This window comes from Stegodyphus dumicola, chromosome 5 (genome assembly GCF_044657685.1).
Source record: "Stegodyphus dumicola isolate Sdum_Otavi_A_Nest chromosome 5, ASM4465768v1".
NCBI classification, from domain to species: domain Eukaryota; kingdom Metazoa; phylum Arthropoda; class Arachnida; order Araneae; family Eresidae; genus Stegodyphus; species Stegodyphus dumicola.
The window spans coordinates 118,159,598-118,176,767 of NC_140772.1; positions in this window are offsets into that span (position 1 = coordinate 118,159,598).

Consider the following 17,170-nt stretch of genomic DNA (forward strand, 5'->3'; position numbering starts at 1 on the left):
AACAGCCTAAAACATATTTTTCTAGTAAAACTGCATTAAACAGGTGGAAATTTGCAATCTGATATTTCAGATTCTTTCTTGTCTTACAAATGAAAAAAATCTCATGTGTACACCACATGACTTTCTTGTACGGAGTATTAAATTATTCTCATTTTTTCCTCCATTTCATTTCAACTCACTTCCTTGAATTTCATTAGAGACATATTTCTCATTCAATTAATTCAGTTCTCACTTCGCGATAATGCAAAAATACATAAAACCTCAAAATATCTTTATTAAAAATTGACAAATATAGAAAAAAATATAACACCAAATACAGTTCAAATAATTAAAAAACAATATTTACAATTAAAATTAGAGTTTGTATGTAAAAACAAGCAATTCGGCCAGCGGGTAAAAAAGCAGATTTTTCGTTGCACAAAACTGAAAATTTACTTTTGGTCTCACTCGGCAAAAAGACACTGAAGGTGCAGAAATCGACGTTTTTCGCTGTTTTGCTAAGTTTCAAATGTAAACAAATAGGGCTTCTATGGTTACAAATTTAGCCTTAGCAGCACTTAAACAACTTTTAAATTGTTGATAATTCCATAACTACTGCATGCAGGTTAACTAAAGGCATAAAAACCTTAATCGGAAGATAAGAACAACACAATTCAATCATTTTTAAGGAAAAAAATACAAAATTCACAAGCATAAAAGAGTAAAAAAACTGAGCTCACTGTACCGAGTAACAGAGTGGATATATATATATATATATATGTTGTATGAACTTAAATCCATTTAGTGCGAATACAAGTTATTATTACTTGCGCAATTGCTGCAAAGTTAGTTAATAATAATTTATTTCCTAAACAGTATTGATTAATTGATTATATTATCTCCTAAGTTTAATTAAAGTAGAATTATTTTAGAAGTGTGCATCCATACTGGTAAGTTATATTTTGAAAGATGTTTTGAAGTAATTTGAAAGCAAAATGTTAATAATGTTTTAACGGGGACTGGAGTTAAATCATCACGAAGAATAATATTACAATTGTAAAAGGAAAAATTAAAACATGTAATTATTGTCATTGATCGGAAATTAGTTGACTTTTCAAGGGGAACAAACCAACTCCCGTTCAATGAACAATAATTGATAAAAATACGTAAATATGAAAGTGTTTCGTCTTTACTCGAGTTATAAGTTAAAGCCAAACCGGCAATTCTAGTCAGGCCAAATATTTCCGCGAATAGTTGCTACTCAAAGAACTTATTCTCATGAAGCATTTATTCAATTCAATTTGGAGTAAAAATCAATTACTGTAGAGAAATCCTGTAAAACTCGAGTAACCGTCCCCGACACTATCATCTTTATGTATTTGAGTACTATATTATTTGTAGAAATTAAACATTGGAAATTGTCATTATGAAATCGAATTCAAAGTAAAGTTGAAATAAACATAGAAGATTATAAAAAAGTTAAATAATGCAAATTTTGTAAAAACAAATCAAAGAAAACATAAAAATAATATAAAAATAATATAGAAAATAATATAAATAAGATCAGTGAATGTACATGAAGATATAAAGGCCAGAAAGGTATTAAGTAACTTGCATTCTTTCTAGTGGGGGACTTGGCAAAGTGTTCTCTTCGTGTCTGACTCAGAAGTGTAGGGTGTCCGAAACTTCTTAGCGGTAGTAGGGGCTTTGAATAATATCAGTCGGTAAGATTTTGGTGAAGTAATTTATGGTAATGGGTGGGACTTGGAATTCTTGAGGGATGTATTTTGTGGAGTTCTTATCTGAGAGAGACCGTCTGTTAAGATGTTTTTGAAAATACTAGTGAATGGAATTTAATTAATTTCTAGCTAATTGTCGTGTCGCAATGATTAAGAATTTAAGAAAGGAAAAAGGCATTTTCGCTGTCCAAGAGCTAATAGATAGTCTAAAGGCAGGAAATAGGCCCATTTGTTTAGTAACAGTATAGTAACAGTATATGTCTGAAGACAACTAGCTTTTTACAATATATACAATTGAGTAATTACACTATATACAAATCTTTCAACTGACAGTCATCCAACTTATACCGCCTTCTCAGGTTTAGGAATAAATTATCATATCCCTGTCAGTTAAATGATTTAGAGTGAGTATTTAACGCCTGCTCTTTTAAGGCAATGGTTGATAAATTGAAAGGGAATTAGATTATTTTTGAGAATTTTGATAAGGATCAAAATTTCGCGTTGTAAATCTATTGTATCTGTGCATATAGTTTTAATTCGTTGTATTTGATTAATTATAGTATTGTTAATTACTTTTTTGGATATGTTGGAGTTCCAATTTATTAATTTGTTAGTATTGAAATTGAAGTTTCTTGTTTTGTCAAAAAGTAAAATTTTTTTGTAGTTAATGATTTGAAGATCTAGAAAGTCTGTGCTATTTTGTGAATTATTAGTTTTATTAAGTTTAAGTCAATTCGGATAAATGTCGGAGTTTTCAATTTTACCAAAATTATTAATTGTAATAAGGTCATCAATATATCTGTAGGTGTGTTTGTAGTAATTTAACTCTTGTGGTTGTAGATTTTTTTGGAAGTTAAATTCTTTGACAAATAAAAAGATATTACAGATCGAGGTGCTGGAATGTAAGCCCATTGGCAATCCTCTGACTTGTTTAAAAAGTTGATTTTGAAACTTGATGTAGTTATGAAAAAGTGTGCATTTTAGGTAGGTTTTCCATTTGTCAAGAGTCATGATATTGAGTATATTAGGGAAAAGTTTTGGTAGATCAAGTAGACTGGTATAGATTTCTTCTAGAGGAAGTGAGGTATATAAGTTTTCAAAATCATAGCAGTTAATGTTTTGGATGTTAATGTTATGAATGGTATTAATGACAGGAGTGTTATTATGAATGATCCAGCAATAGTTATGATTAGTGTTACAATCATTGAAAATAAATTTACAGATTTTATTAAGTTGAATTGAAAAATAATAGTCTATATTTTTCTTGTAATTATTAGTTCCATTAGCTATAAATCTAAATTTTAATGGTGTTTTACGGAATTTGGGAATCGCATAAGGATTAGTAAATCTGTTGTAGTTTGCATTGAAAGAAATATTGAGTTTCTTATGAAAAGTTTTAATCCTGTTTATTATAGATGTTTCTGTAAGGTTGGCTGATTGATAAGTAGTTGCGTTGAGAAGTTTTTTTATGAATAATCTCAGTGTAGAATTGTTTTCATATAATGCTAAAGTTATTAGTTGCTTTATCTATTTTTGTAATAGTAAAAAGCTGTTTTAATTTACTAATATCTGATGTAAGTTGCGACCAGTTCAGTGTACTTTTAAATTTGAGGTGACTGATTTCTGTGGATATGCGTTGAAGAATTTTAGCTTTCCATTTTAAGAAGGTATCTATGGGTAAATTCAGTTGATAGCTTGCTTTAACTATAAATTCGTTGATGTTGTTTTCGAAAGTCTTGTAACAAAAATTTGTAGTCATGTTTCTGACTGGTCTAAATTTTGTACCATAACTCATTAGTGTTTTTAGTTGATGGTTTTGTATGATATTCAGGTTGCCAGTAATTATGTGCTGGTGATGAGAATCTACGTAATTGCTGTAAATTGGTGTCTTACAATGTCATTCTGCAGTTTCATCTATTTCATGGTGGTTAGCAAGCAAGTTGCTTAAGGTCCTTTGATATTTAAATGCAATCATTGGTATAGTGTCAACTGCGGGGAAGTAATCTTTACAATCTCTGATGATTCTTGAGAAATGAATATTGTCAAACTGCGGATGCAGAAAATTGACTTTAAAATAAATTTTGCGTTGAGTGAGACTATTAGAGAGTCTGAAAAGACTAAAATCAAGAATCATGTCTTTAATGATTTGTATGTCGTCGTAGCTTTCTTGAATGAATTTTTTTAGTTTGATAAGGAATTTATTAGTACAGGAGTGTAACCAGTTGAGAAGTTTCTTGGGAAAGCAGTCTGAGTCAAAAAAAAACATTTCAATTGTTTTTTCAATGCAAGTGTATTCAAAGTGGATAAAAATCTCGCATTATTTTTTATTTTGCTTCCTCTTTTTCCTCTCTGCGTTTTGATGCTGTAGAGTTTAAATTGGCTGAAAATAGACTTCTTAGAAGTATCTCTATGACTATGTATATAAGTGTTAAGTCCATATGGATAAAGTGAACGTTGTTTTAGTATATAGAGAGATTCCTGAAAAATTCGTGTTTTGTGGTTGGGTATTATATCTAGTATCTGAAGTTGAATAGAGTTGAAGTCATGGTGTTTAAAGTGTTCTAATTCTGCTGTATTAAGTTATGATGGTGTACTTATTTTAATGCTATTTTTTTGTGCGTTGAATTTTTTGATTTGTAGTTCATTTTATTGCTTTACATCATTTATTCTTTATTATTTGTCATTATTAAGTGCATGTAATTGTTTTTTAAACCTTAAAAATTGAGAGTCGCTTCTTTTTTTCCCCCCTTTCCTTTCTTCTCATTATTTATATTTTTGTGTTCACATTTGCATGTTCCAAATTTTAACCTTTCTTCAGTAGTGCTAATCAGCATATTTTGTTTAGAATTTCAAGTTATAAAGCCCTTTTAAAAAATGAAATGATTCTTTATCTTGACAGTGTATCTATTTTAACTTCATACACTAGCATAGTATGATACTGCATATCAAAAATTTTATTTATTGAAACTTAATTTTACCTCTCATTAAAGCATTAGATTTAGTATCAATTCTTTCGTCAATATATTATAATAAACACTCTAAACCTCCAGAAACTTACATCAAATAACTCAAGAAAGCGTCCTGGACATAAAATTTCTTAGAAATTGATTTAAATATGCCTTGCAGAACACAGAAGAGGTATAATGTAAAGCAAAACATAAAAGTAATGCCCAAAATCTGTTGAATTTTATTGTTTCTTGTGCAAATAATTTAAAATTTACTAATCTTCTTTAATTCATTTTAAAAATATTTTTGTTGTAATTTGAAGAAATCTCAAAACTCTATTTTTAGTTCTAGTTGCTGGTATAAAAATGCTCTCAGCAGAGAAAGGATTGAAATCCATTAATGTTAGACTGTTACGGTGAAATATATTTTTTGAAGACTATTATAAGAATATATTAAGCATTTATTTATACTCATTGATACATGTAGTGATTGTTATCTGAAACTAAATGTTAATAAAATGTTTAAATATTTAATGTACAAGATTGTGAATGAAATTTTAAATATGAATATTGTCGTAATTTTTTTTTTTTTTTTTTTAAATTTTCTTTCACTTGTAAATTTCTATTAGAAAAACTGTGCTCTTTTTTAGTCTTTTTTTACTCTGCACTTGTTTATTAAATCTAATTGTTTGAAAGGTGCTGAAAACTATATTACTAAATCGAAAATCGGTGCTGAAAAGAATAAAATGCATGTAAAAATGGGGCATGCAATGATGTTTTTAACAGTGGGGGACCAAAGTAGTATGAAAATGATGAAAGAATTTTGCTATCATTTTTAGTGCCATACTGGTGTTTTCCCATTGTATTTAAGAATTATTAAACTGTGCAATAAATACTTTCACATGCAGTGAAAATCTTTGTTGGTGTTTTATTTAACAGTTCTTTTTCTATTATGTAGTGATTCAGTATAATTCAAATTTAGTAATTACATGGCATTGTTCATTATCGAAAATCTCAGAGATCCATATATTACAATTACCATAAAAAGTTTGAAAATCATTATTTATTGTCATTTCTCCCAAAGTCACCTTGGATACATTGAGAGTTACACCTGGTTAAGAAAATTTTGAAATTTTATATTGCTTTGCGAAATAAAATTCAGTTTGATTCACCAGTGAGAAAGACTTCTGCGTTCATCATCTTATCTACGATTTCTGAAAATGAAAATGCAAAACTTTGCACTCATGCATGCTTTCTAAAATAGTTGTTGCCAAAGGCATGACTTTATCTTTCTTCCAAAACAATAGTAATTTCATCTAATAAAAATGACTGTAGAATATACTTACTTTTATAAAATTCCTTTCACGTAAAATTTTTAAAAGGTATTTTATTGTCAGGAGCTTTAATTTCAATTCAGATTTTTCTATGTTTATATTGTTTGCCAAGTATATTAATAAATTTTCAGGCAATAATCCATTTTTGTTTCTTTCGAAGCATAAATTGCTGTCTGTATACATTTACGCTCCAAGAGAAAAAATGGATTTTATAGTAATTAGAAATTCCAAAACCCTAAACAGGACTTCAGTTTTTTAAAATTAGAATTCAGCCAAGATAAGCAAACCGTTAAAATATCTTGGCATTATTTTAGATGATAAATTCGGTTTAATTCTGCATATAGAATATCTGAATGATCTCGGCAAAACAAGTCTTCTCCAGATGACAAGAAAACCTGGGGCACTTCTAAAATGTCGTACCACACGATAACAGTGCCAGCAGTCTGCCAAGCAGCAACTGCTTGGTGTACCACGTTAAATGGATATAAAGTCGCAAAAATTCTCAGCTTGCAAAGGCAGATAGCCCTCTTTAATGCCAGAGTATAAAGAAATGCGCCGATAAATGCAATACTCAGTCTTGCAGTCCTCAAACCACTATGCCTGGGTAGCACAAGAACGGGGCATAGCGGCAAAAGTCTTGAGTAGGAGTCATCACACACAATGCCATTTACCTGAACACTGACTATGAGAAGACAGTACCATCGGCAGATGGTACCCGCAGAGCAGTGTGAAATTGATAAACAGATTTCGGAATGGTTAGAGAAACGAAGGATATGCCTTTATCCATTTTTTGCAGCAATTCAACTTTTTGTTTAATGGACTTCGAAACATACTTTCGCTTTGTAGATCCTTTACAGATTAGTAAATATATATCGGAAATTCTATTTGACATAATCGAAAGTTCTAGCTTACTTTTATAAAATTGCTCTAACATTCTGCAAAAAATAATAAGCCGGTTCCAATTCGAAGATTAAGGAACAACACAATCTGCAACATTAACTGAATTAGATAATTTTAGCTTAGTTTATACCGTCCGTTATATTAAACGCGCATGCGTAAACGTATTACGCGCACACGCATATTCGCAGCCGTAAAGATCTTACGCGCATGCGTCAAAGCGACTCATGTGCAGAAAGTTTGTAGCTTTGAGGTCTGGATTATAGATCATTCCAGATTATGGGTGTCCGAATTAACGACTTTTGACTGTATAATCCGATGGCTCAAAATCTGAGTAATGTATAGCCAGTACCTTCTGCACGAAAATGAGGAATAACTATATTTTTCAATGATCAAATTGACTGAGAGGTCTTTCAAAGCAGAATTATTTTCAGTTTTCAAAGCAGTAAAGTGGGCTTTCGGTAAAAACTTGAGAACAATTTTTCTCATAGGCAGCATATCTGGTACTGAAGCATAAGTGGTGGCACCTCTAAAAGAGAACTGGTATATGCTGTTAGGGAATGTATGCTCAGTAGCGATGGTCCCATCGCCTTGCAGTGGATCAAAGGCCATGTAGGGCTCGACAGAAATCAAATGGCAGACAAGTTGTCAAAGGTAGCAACAACATACATGTTCCTGTTTAACGGGACATATTCCTATCCTGAATCAAGACTGAAAAGAAAATTTAAGTTATATGCGGACAACAGCTGGCAAATGCAAAAGGATGCAGAGACAACGACGCGTATCATACATAATTATTTTCCAGTAGTTTCGTCAGCCCTAAAATCAGAAAGCTCTATGCTGACCGAACTGTACCCAAACACTATCCCCCCTTTATTTTTGCTTACTCTCCAAACGTCGGACAAGGTCCGACAGTCCGTTAACCCTAAGGAAGTCGAGAACAAGAAGGGGATTAGAAAGTATGTGTTCTCTTTAGATACCTAAACAATCCAAGATGTGTTTGGCCGAAGCATATGTTTGTGACACTTTGTACGGGTGTCGAAGACCTGCTGTCATAAAAAGAGAAGCACTAGATATGGCCACTTGCTAGTCATGAAAGCTCAGTCTACGAGCCCGTGGTTACTATGCTGAGTAGCGATGGTCTCATCACCCTGCAGTGGATCAAAGGCCATATAGGGCTCGAGAGTCATTGAGTGACCCATTGACTAATGGGCGACCCCAATTACTCCATCATATTTTGTCACATTTTCAGGGAGAATAGCTCCAAAAAAAGTAAGGCCAGAGGAGGAGGGAGTAAAATGAGTGCACGACTCTTTTGCCAATTTCTCCACTGTTTCATTGTTATAAATATATCTACATGAGATGAAAATCCATTGAAAATGGATATCAAAGAGCGGCGAAACCAGCTTTAACTTACGCAGGATAGAAAGACTGTTTTTTTATAGCCCATTGTGATCCAGTTGCTTAGTTGCTGCAGGGAATTACGGCAATAAGATAAGGTCCACAGATCACCAAATTTCTCTTCAGCTAGAATAGCTTCGAATTTCGCTGTCTGCATTGTCAGCAATTTTGCTACCGTCAGCGAAGATCTTAGGGGCATTTTTGGTATGCTGTTTATGATTTCCGGGGCCAACTATTTAAGGTAGTTGGTGAAAAAACTGTTCTTTTTAACAGGCGAAAGAAGATTAAAGTAAAAGTGGTCCGTTCAGAGTCCCTCCGAGGGATTCAAGTACTATTGTAGAGAGATAAACTCAACGTCACAGTAAGGTAAGTGCTGAGACACGATTTGACTGAAAGGATTTTTTTTTTCAATATTTGATGTTTTCTCCACTTAATTAAGGTTATGCTATTGCTTAATTGTGTTGAACATAACTAGGAAGTTTGTTATAGTACCTTACAAGGTCCGCCTGTCTTCTAAATTGAAGAGTTTGCAGATCGGTGTCAAAAGGGGTAATTGCTGAAGGACAGCTATTGCTTAGACCAAAAAGGATACGGGCAGCGCTTAATGGGATTTTTTCTAATTATTTCAGTTTGGTATCAGAAGCAGAAAAATAATTTAGAAATTCGAACTCAAGAATGGACTGGATGAATGCTAAATACGTGTTTCTAAAGGCATCAGCTCCCCAGTCTCTGCCTGCGATGTGTTTAAGAATGTTCTGGCATTTCTTACTTTTCAAAACAATATCCTCAATATTTTAGAAATTTAAAAGAATTTAAAAAAAATTTAGAAATTTTAAAAATATTAAATGGTTTAACTCACAATTCTAAAGGCGATAAAAAAAAATTTTGCAAAATATTTTCCGGTTTTCATTTTCTAATTGGTAAAAAGTTAATGTCATTTAGATAATTTAAAAGGCAGCAGCTTTTAACTTAACACTTAAATATTCGACTGACATAAATGCTATAGAAATTCAATAAAAAATAATAAAATCTCACTATGTCAGCAAGTTTGGTACCATCAATAGATCTTTAAAAATATTTATCAATTATAATTTAGTTTAATAGTATCTGGATTAGGAAGCAATGTTAAGAATGTTTTAAACTTTGCCACTTACTATCCATAGGGCAAAAGGAGCTTAAAATGTTAAAAAAAATACATAGTCAAGAAAATCTGTAAACATGACCGTTCTCTGTATAGAGCATAGAAGTGATTCAAATAGAACATAAATTAAGTAATCAAAGAGATTCCAAAAAAGTTATTAAGTGATTTGCTTTCTTAAGTGAAAGAAAGAAAAAAATGTAAATATTCATGGAACATTTATGCAATAATTTTTACAGTAGGTAAATTAGTATTTATATTACTTCAGTGATGTTTGCCATTTATCAAAAAAATCTGATGCGGACACTACATGACTTCCTTGTAAGAATACCAGGCGGCCCAGCGTGCAGAACCACTATACCACGAAGGCTCTTCCTTGTAAGAAATATTAAATTATCCGCCTTTTTTCCTGCATTTCATTTAAACTCCCTCGAATTTCATTACAAATCTCTCATTCAATTAATTCAGTTCTCACTTCGCGGCAAGGCAAAAATACATGAAACCTTAAAATATCTTCATTAAAAATTGAAAAATATAGAAAAACATCAAACACCAAATACAGTTAAAACAACTAAGAAAATTATTGTCAATTAAAATTAGAGTTTCTACGCGAAAACGAGCAATTCGGCCAGCAGGCAAAAGGCAGATTTTTCGGTGCACAAAACTAAAAGTTTCCTTTTGGTTCCACTCGGCAAAAAGACACTGAAGCTGCAGAAACTGACTTCATTCACTATTCTGCTAAGTTTCAAACATAAACAAATATGGCTGTTATGGTAAAAATACCTGATGTGAACATCACATGACTTCCTTGTTTCGCCTGTTAAATTATACACATTTTTTGTAGCACTTCATTTAAACTAGTTTCGTCAAATTTCGTTAGAGATATATTTCTCATATACTTAATTCAGTTCTCACTCGTGGCACGTACATAAAAACTTGGTAAATAATATAAATCTGTAAATAAAAATACATAAATATTCATTAAAAATTGTAAAATAGAGACACAACCTAAAACACGAAAAACAGTTAAAGGCACTTAAAAAAACAATTTTTACAATTAAAATTAGAGTTTCTACGTCAAAACAAGCAACTGGGCGAGCAGGGAAGATAAAATTTTCGGTGCGCAAACCTGAATGTCAGCTTTCTTTTCCAGTGAACAAAAAGGCAGCAAATTTGATGTACCAGCTGATTTAATTCATTATTCTACGAAGAGTTTCAAATTTAAACAAATGGTTAGAACACAATTTTTGCAATTAAAATTAGATTTTCTGCATGAAAAGAAGCAATTCGGCTAGCGGGCATTGTCGGTGCACAAAACTGAAATTTAAATTTTGATAACACTGAGGGAAAAAACTCTGAAGTTGGTGCACCAACTGAATTAAATTACAATTCTATAAAGAGTTTGAAATGTAAACAAACAGTGACCTAGTTAGGCTTAAATCGTTGACCAATTACACAACTATGGCATCCAGATTTACTAAAGGCATATAAGTCTTAGCGGGAATATTAGAACAACATAATTCAATCACTTTTAAAGCAAAAAACGCACAAATTAACAATATATAAAAATAAATAAAAAAGCTCGCGAAGCCAGTTAACAGAGTGGCTGTATAACAGAGTATATATGTTTATAAATTTATACATGTTTCTTGCGGCAATTGCAACCAAAAAGGGCGGTGCACAACTACATGTTATAAGTCCCATAAACATGATATCAATGTTCTTAGGCTACTCAGTGTTGAGTAGTGCGAGGTACATACGTACGCACAAACGTCACGAAAAAAAAAAAAAAAAAAAAAAAAAAAAAAAAAACTTTTTTGACTTCCCTTTTAAATGCTTTTTACAGTTTGTTTTAGAAAAAAAGAGTCCTCTATTCTGCGCGTAAGCATAGATGTTATGCAAAACATCGTTCAAATGGATTCGAGAGTGGTCAAAGTGGATATTTTCTTTGAAATATGATACCCAAAAATTTTCAAGATTGCAATAATTCCTTTATTTCGCACAAGGGACTAAAAAACTATCTATTTCTTCGCAAGAATGTCAGACGTTTGAAAAACGCTGAATTGCATGGATCAAAAATTTTTGTTATTGATTTCTGACATTCTTGTGAGGAAGGGAATAGTTTTTGATTGCTGCTGTAAAGTTTGACTTTTGTCACATATAGCTGTTGCATCTTCCGATTAAAATAATGTTTCAGCGTTTAGTAAAACATTTTTATGCTTCAAATTAACAGATAAAAAATAAAAACTTGAAATTAGAAACTCTAGATTTGTTTCCTAAGTCCTATATTCACTAACCAGAAAGTTTCTCAAATGTAATTTATTTTTCTCGTTTCTGAAAATACAATGAAGTCTTCTGAAGACATTTTTTGAAGACAGTAATTTTGTCTCATATTTTAATATGAATATTTTTGCTTTAGTTTCAACTCGGGATATAAAAGGGAATACCTTTTGAATAATGGCATTACTACTAGAATTGCTAAAGAAGTAAAGATAAAGTGGCGAAATATACATTTCACAGTCAATTTGTATTATTGTTATAGAGATAATTTTATCGCGGGACAATTGTGAGGAAAATTTGAAAACTTCGTGGCCTGGAATTTTAGTTATTTTATAGTTATTCTGCTGAAAGAATTTAAAACACATAATATTTTATATCTATATTGATTAAAATTAATTGGTTTATAAATTTTATTATATTTATATAATTGAAAAGTATTCTTTTCTTCAGGAGTAAGAGTTGCATCTGAGAAAATAAAGTAAATAACATACTATCATAAAATACTTAACTAATATGTTCAGCAAGACGAGAATTATACAAGAAAAAGTTACACATTATTCATATTAAGTGGTATTTTGAAGGAACGTTGTTAACAGTCGATTTTTTTAAAATTTTAATTATGAAACTTAAAATTTAGAAGATTGCTATAGTCAAGAATACGAGAACTGGGATATAAATTCAACTTCAAAATCTGACAAATTCGAATCTTTGTTTGAGACTGATTTCAACATGACTGGCTTTGTGTGTTTTGTAAAACGGCGTAGAAGCCCCTTCTTAAGCAGCCTAAAACATATTTTTCTAGTAAAACTGCATTAAACAGGTGGAAATTTGCAATCTGATATTTCAGATTCTTTCTTGTCTTACAAATGAAAAAAATCTCATGTGTACACCACATGACTTTCTTGTACGGAGTATTAAATTATACTCATTTTTTCCTCCATTTCATTTCAACTCACTTCCTTGAATTTCATTAGAGACATATTTCTCATTCAATTAATTCAGTTCTCACTTCGCGATAATGCAAAAATACATAAAACCTCAAAATATCTTTATTAAAAATTGACAAATATAGAAAAAAATATAACACCAAATACAGTTCAAATAATTAAAAAACAATATTTACAATTAAAATTAGAGTTTGTATGTAAAAACAAGCAATTCGGCCAGCGGGTAAAAAAGCAGATTTTTCGTAGCACAAAACTGAAAATTTACTTTTGGTTTTACTCGGCAAAAAGACACTGAAGGTGCAGAAATCGACGTTTTTCGCTGTTTTGCTAAGTTTCAAATGTAAACAAATAAGGCTTCTATGGTTACAAATTTAGCCTTAGCAGCACTTAAACAACTTTTAAACTGTTGATAATTCCATAACTACTGCATGCAGGTTAACTCAAGGCATAAAAACCTTAATCGGAAGATAAGAACAACACAATTCAATCATTTTTAAGGAAAAAAATGCAAAATTCACAAGCATAAAAGAGTAAAGAAACTGAGCTCACTGTACCGAGTAACAGAGTGGATATATATATATATATATGTTGTATGAACTTAAATCCATTTAGTGCGAATACATGTTATTATTACTTGCGCAATTGCTGCAAAGTTAGTTAATAATAATTTATTTCCTAAACAGTATTGATTTATTGATTATATTATCTCCTAAGTTTAATTAAAGTAGAATTATTTTAGAAGTGTGCATCCATACTGGTAAGTTATATTTTGAATGATGATTTGAAGTAATTTGAAAGCAAAATGTTAATAATGTTTTAACGGGGACTGGAGTTAAATCATCACGAAGAATAATATTACAATTGTAAAAGGAAAAATTAAAACATGTAATTATTGTTATTGATCGGAAATTAGTTGACTTTTGAAGGGGAACAAACCAACTCCCGTTCAATGAACAATAATTGATAAAAATACGTAAATATGAAAGTGTTTCGTCTTTACTCGAGTTATAAGTTAAAGCCAAACCGGCAATTCTAGTCAGGCCAAATATTTCAGCGAATAGTTGCTACTCAAAGAACATATTCTCATGAAGCACTTTAGTCAATTCAATTTGGAGTAAAAATCAATTACTGTAGAGAAATCCTGTAAAACTCGAGTAACCGTCCCCGACACTATCATCTTTATGTATTTGAGTACTATATTATTTGTAGAAATTAAACATTGGAAATTGTCATTATGAAATCGAATTCAAAGTAAAGTTGAAATAAACATAGAAGATTATAAAAAAGTTAAATAATGCAAATTTTGTAAAAACAAATCAAAGAAAACATAAAAATAATATAGAAAATAATATAAATAAGATCAGTGAATGTACATGAAGATATAAAGGCCAGAAAGGTATTAAGTAACTTGCATTCTTTCTAGTGGGGGAGTTGGCAAAGTGTTCTCTTCGTGTCTGACTTAGAAGTGTAGGGTGTCCGAAAATTCTTAGCGGTAGTAGGGGCTTTGAATAATATCAGTCGGTAAGACTTGCGTGAAGTAATTTATGGTAGTGGGTGGGACTTGGAATTCTTGAGGGATGTATTTTGTGGAGTTCTTATCTGAGAGAGACCGTCTGTTAAGATGTTTTTGAAAATACTAGTGAATGGAAATTAATTAATTTCTAGCTAATTGTCGTGTCGCAATGATTAAGAATTTAAGAAAGGAAAAAGGCATTTTCGCTGTCCAAGAGCTAATAGACAGTCTAAAGACAGGAAATAGGCCCATTTTTTTAGTAACAGTATATGTCTGAAGACAACTAGCTTTTTACAATATATACAATTGAGTAATTACACTATATACAAATCTTTCAACTGACAGTCATCCAACTTATACCGCCTTCTCAGGTTTAGGAATAAATTATCATATCCCTGTCAGTTAAATGATTTAGAGTGAGTATTTAACGCCTGCTCTTTTAAGGCAATGGTTGATAAATTGAAAGGGAATTAGATTAATTTTGAGAATTTTGATAAGGATCAAAATTTCGCGTTGTAAATCTATTGTATCTGTGCATATAGTTTTAATTCGTTGTATTTGATTAATTATAGTATTGTTAATTACTTTTTTGGATATGTTGGAGTTCCAATTTATTAATTTGTTAGTATTGAAATTGAAGTTTCTTGTTTTGTCAAAAAGTAAAATTTTTTTGTAGTTAATGATTTGAAGATCTAGAAAGACTGTGCTATTTTGTGAATTATTAGTTTTATTAAGTTTAAGACAATTCGGATAAATGTCGGAGTTTTCAATTTTACCAAAATTATTAATTGTAATAAGGTCATCAATATATCTGTAGGTGTGTTTGTAGTAATTTAACTCTTGTGGTTGTAGATTTTTTTGGAAGTTAAATTCTTTGACAAATAAAAAGATATTACAGATCGAGGTGCTGGAATGTAAGCCCATTGGCAATCCTCTGACTTGTTTAAAAAGTTGATTTTGAAACTTGATGTAGTTATGAAAAAGTGTGCATTTTAGGTAGGTTTTCCGTTTGTCAAGAGTCATGATATTGAGTATATTAGGGAAAAGTTTTGGTAGATCAAGTAGACTGGTATAGATTTCTTCTAGAGGAAGTGAGGTATATAAGTTTTCAAAATCATAGCAGTTAATGTTTTGGATGTTAATGTTATGAATGGTATTAATGACAGGAGTGTTATTATGAATGATCCAGCAATAGTTATGATTAGTGTTACAATCATTGAAAATAAATTTACAGATTTTATTAAGTTGAATTGAAAAATAATAGTCTATATTTTTCTTGTAATTATTAGTTCCATTAGCTATAAATCTAAATTTTAATGGCGTTTTACGGAATTTGGGAATCGCATAAGGATTAGTAAATCTGTTGTAGTTTGCATTGAAAGAAATATTGAGTTTCTTATGAAAAGTTTTAATCCTGTTTATTATAGATGTTTCTGTAAGGTTGGCTGATTGATAAGTAGTTGCGTTGAGAAGTTTTTTATGAATAATCTCAGTGTAGAATTGTTTTCATATAATACTAAAGTTATTAGTTGCTTTATCTATTTTTGTAATAGTAAAAAGCTGTTTTAATTTACTAATATCTGATGTAAGTTGCGACCAGTTCAGTGTACTTTTAAATTTGAGGTGACTGATTTCTGTGGATATGCGTTGAAGAATTTTAGCTTTCCATTTTAAGAAGGTATCTATGGGTAAATTCAGTTGATAGCTTGCTTTAACTATAAATTCGTTGATGTTGTTTTCGAAAGTCTTGTAACAGTAATTTGTAGTCATGTTTCTGACTGGTCTAAATTTTGTACCATAACTCATTAGTGTTTTTAGTTGATGGTTTTGTATGATATTCAGGTTGCCAGTAATTATGTGCTGGTGATGAGAATCTACGTAATTGCTGTAAATTGGTGTCTTACAATGTCATTCTGCAGTTTCATCTATTTCATGGTGGTTAGTAAGCAAATTGCTTAAGGTCCTTTGATATTTAAATGCAATCATTGGTATAGTGTCAACTGCGGGGAAGTAATCTTTACAATCTCTGATGATTCTTGAGAAATGAATATTGTCAAACTGCGGATGCAGAAAATTGACTTTAAAATAAATTTTGCGTTGAGTGAGACTATTAGAGAGTCTGAAAAGACTAAAATCAAGAATCATGTCTTTAATGATTTGTATGTCGTCGTAGCTTTCTTGAATGAATTTTTTTAGTTTGATAAGGAATTTATTAGTACAGGAGTGTAACCAGTTGAGAAGTTTCTTGGGAAAGCAGTCTGAGTCAAAAAAACATTTCAATTGTTTTTTCAATGCAAGTGTATTCAAAGTGGATAAAAATCTCGCATTATTTTTTATTTTGCTTCCTCTTTTTCCTCTCTGCATTTTGATGCTGTAGAGTTTAAATTGGCTGAAAATAGACTTCTTAGAAGTATCTCTATGATTATGTATATAAGTGTTAAGTCCATATGGATAAAGTGAACGTTGTTTTAGTATATAGAGAGATTCCTGAAAAATTCGTGTTTTGTGGTTGGGTATTATATCTAATATCTGAAGTTGAATAGAGTTGAAGTCATGGTGTTTAAAGTGTTCTAATTCTGCTGTATTAAGTTATGATGGTGTGCTTATTTTAATGCTATTTTTTTTGTGCGTTGAATTTTTTGATTTGAGCTCTATGGTTATTGATTCGAAAGTTAAGATTGTTGCACACTTCTAAAATAATTCTACTTTAATTAAACTTAGGAGAAAATATAATCAATTAATCAATACTGTTTAGGAAATAAATTATTATTAACTAACTTTGCAGCAATTGCGCAAGTAATAATAACTTGTATTCGCAATAAATGGATTTAAGTTCATACAACATTTGATATGCTAAATAGCAGCTATTAGCGCTATTTATCTCTTACCTAATGTACCCACTTTATATATTATCTCCATCCTTTTTAAGTTTTAAAGTTATTATACAAAAACTTTACTGTATTGAAGGTTAGCAGCCTCCTTACTTTGATATCTTGC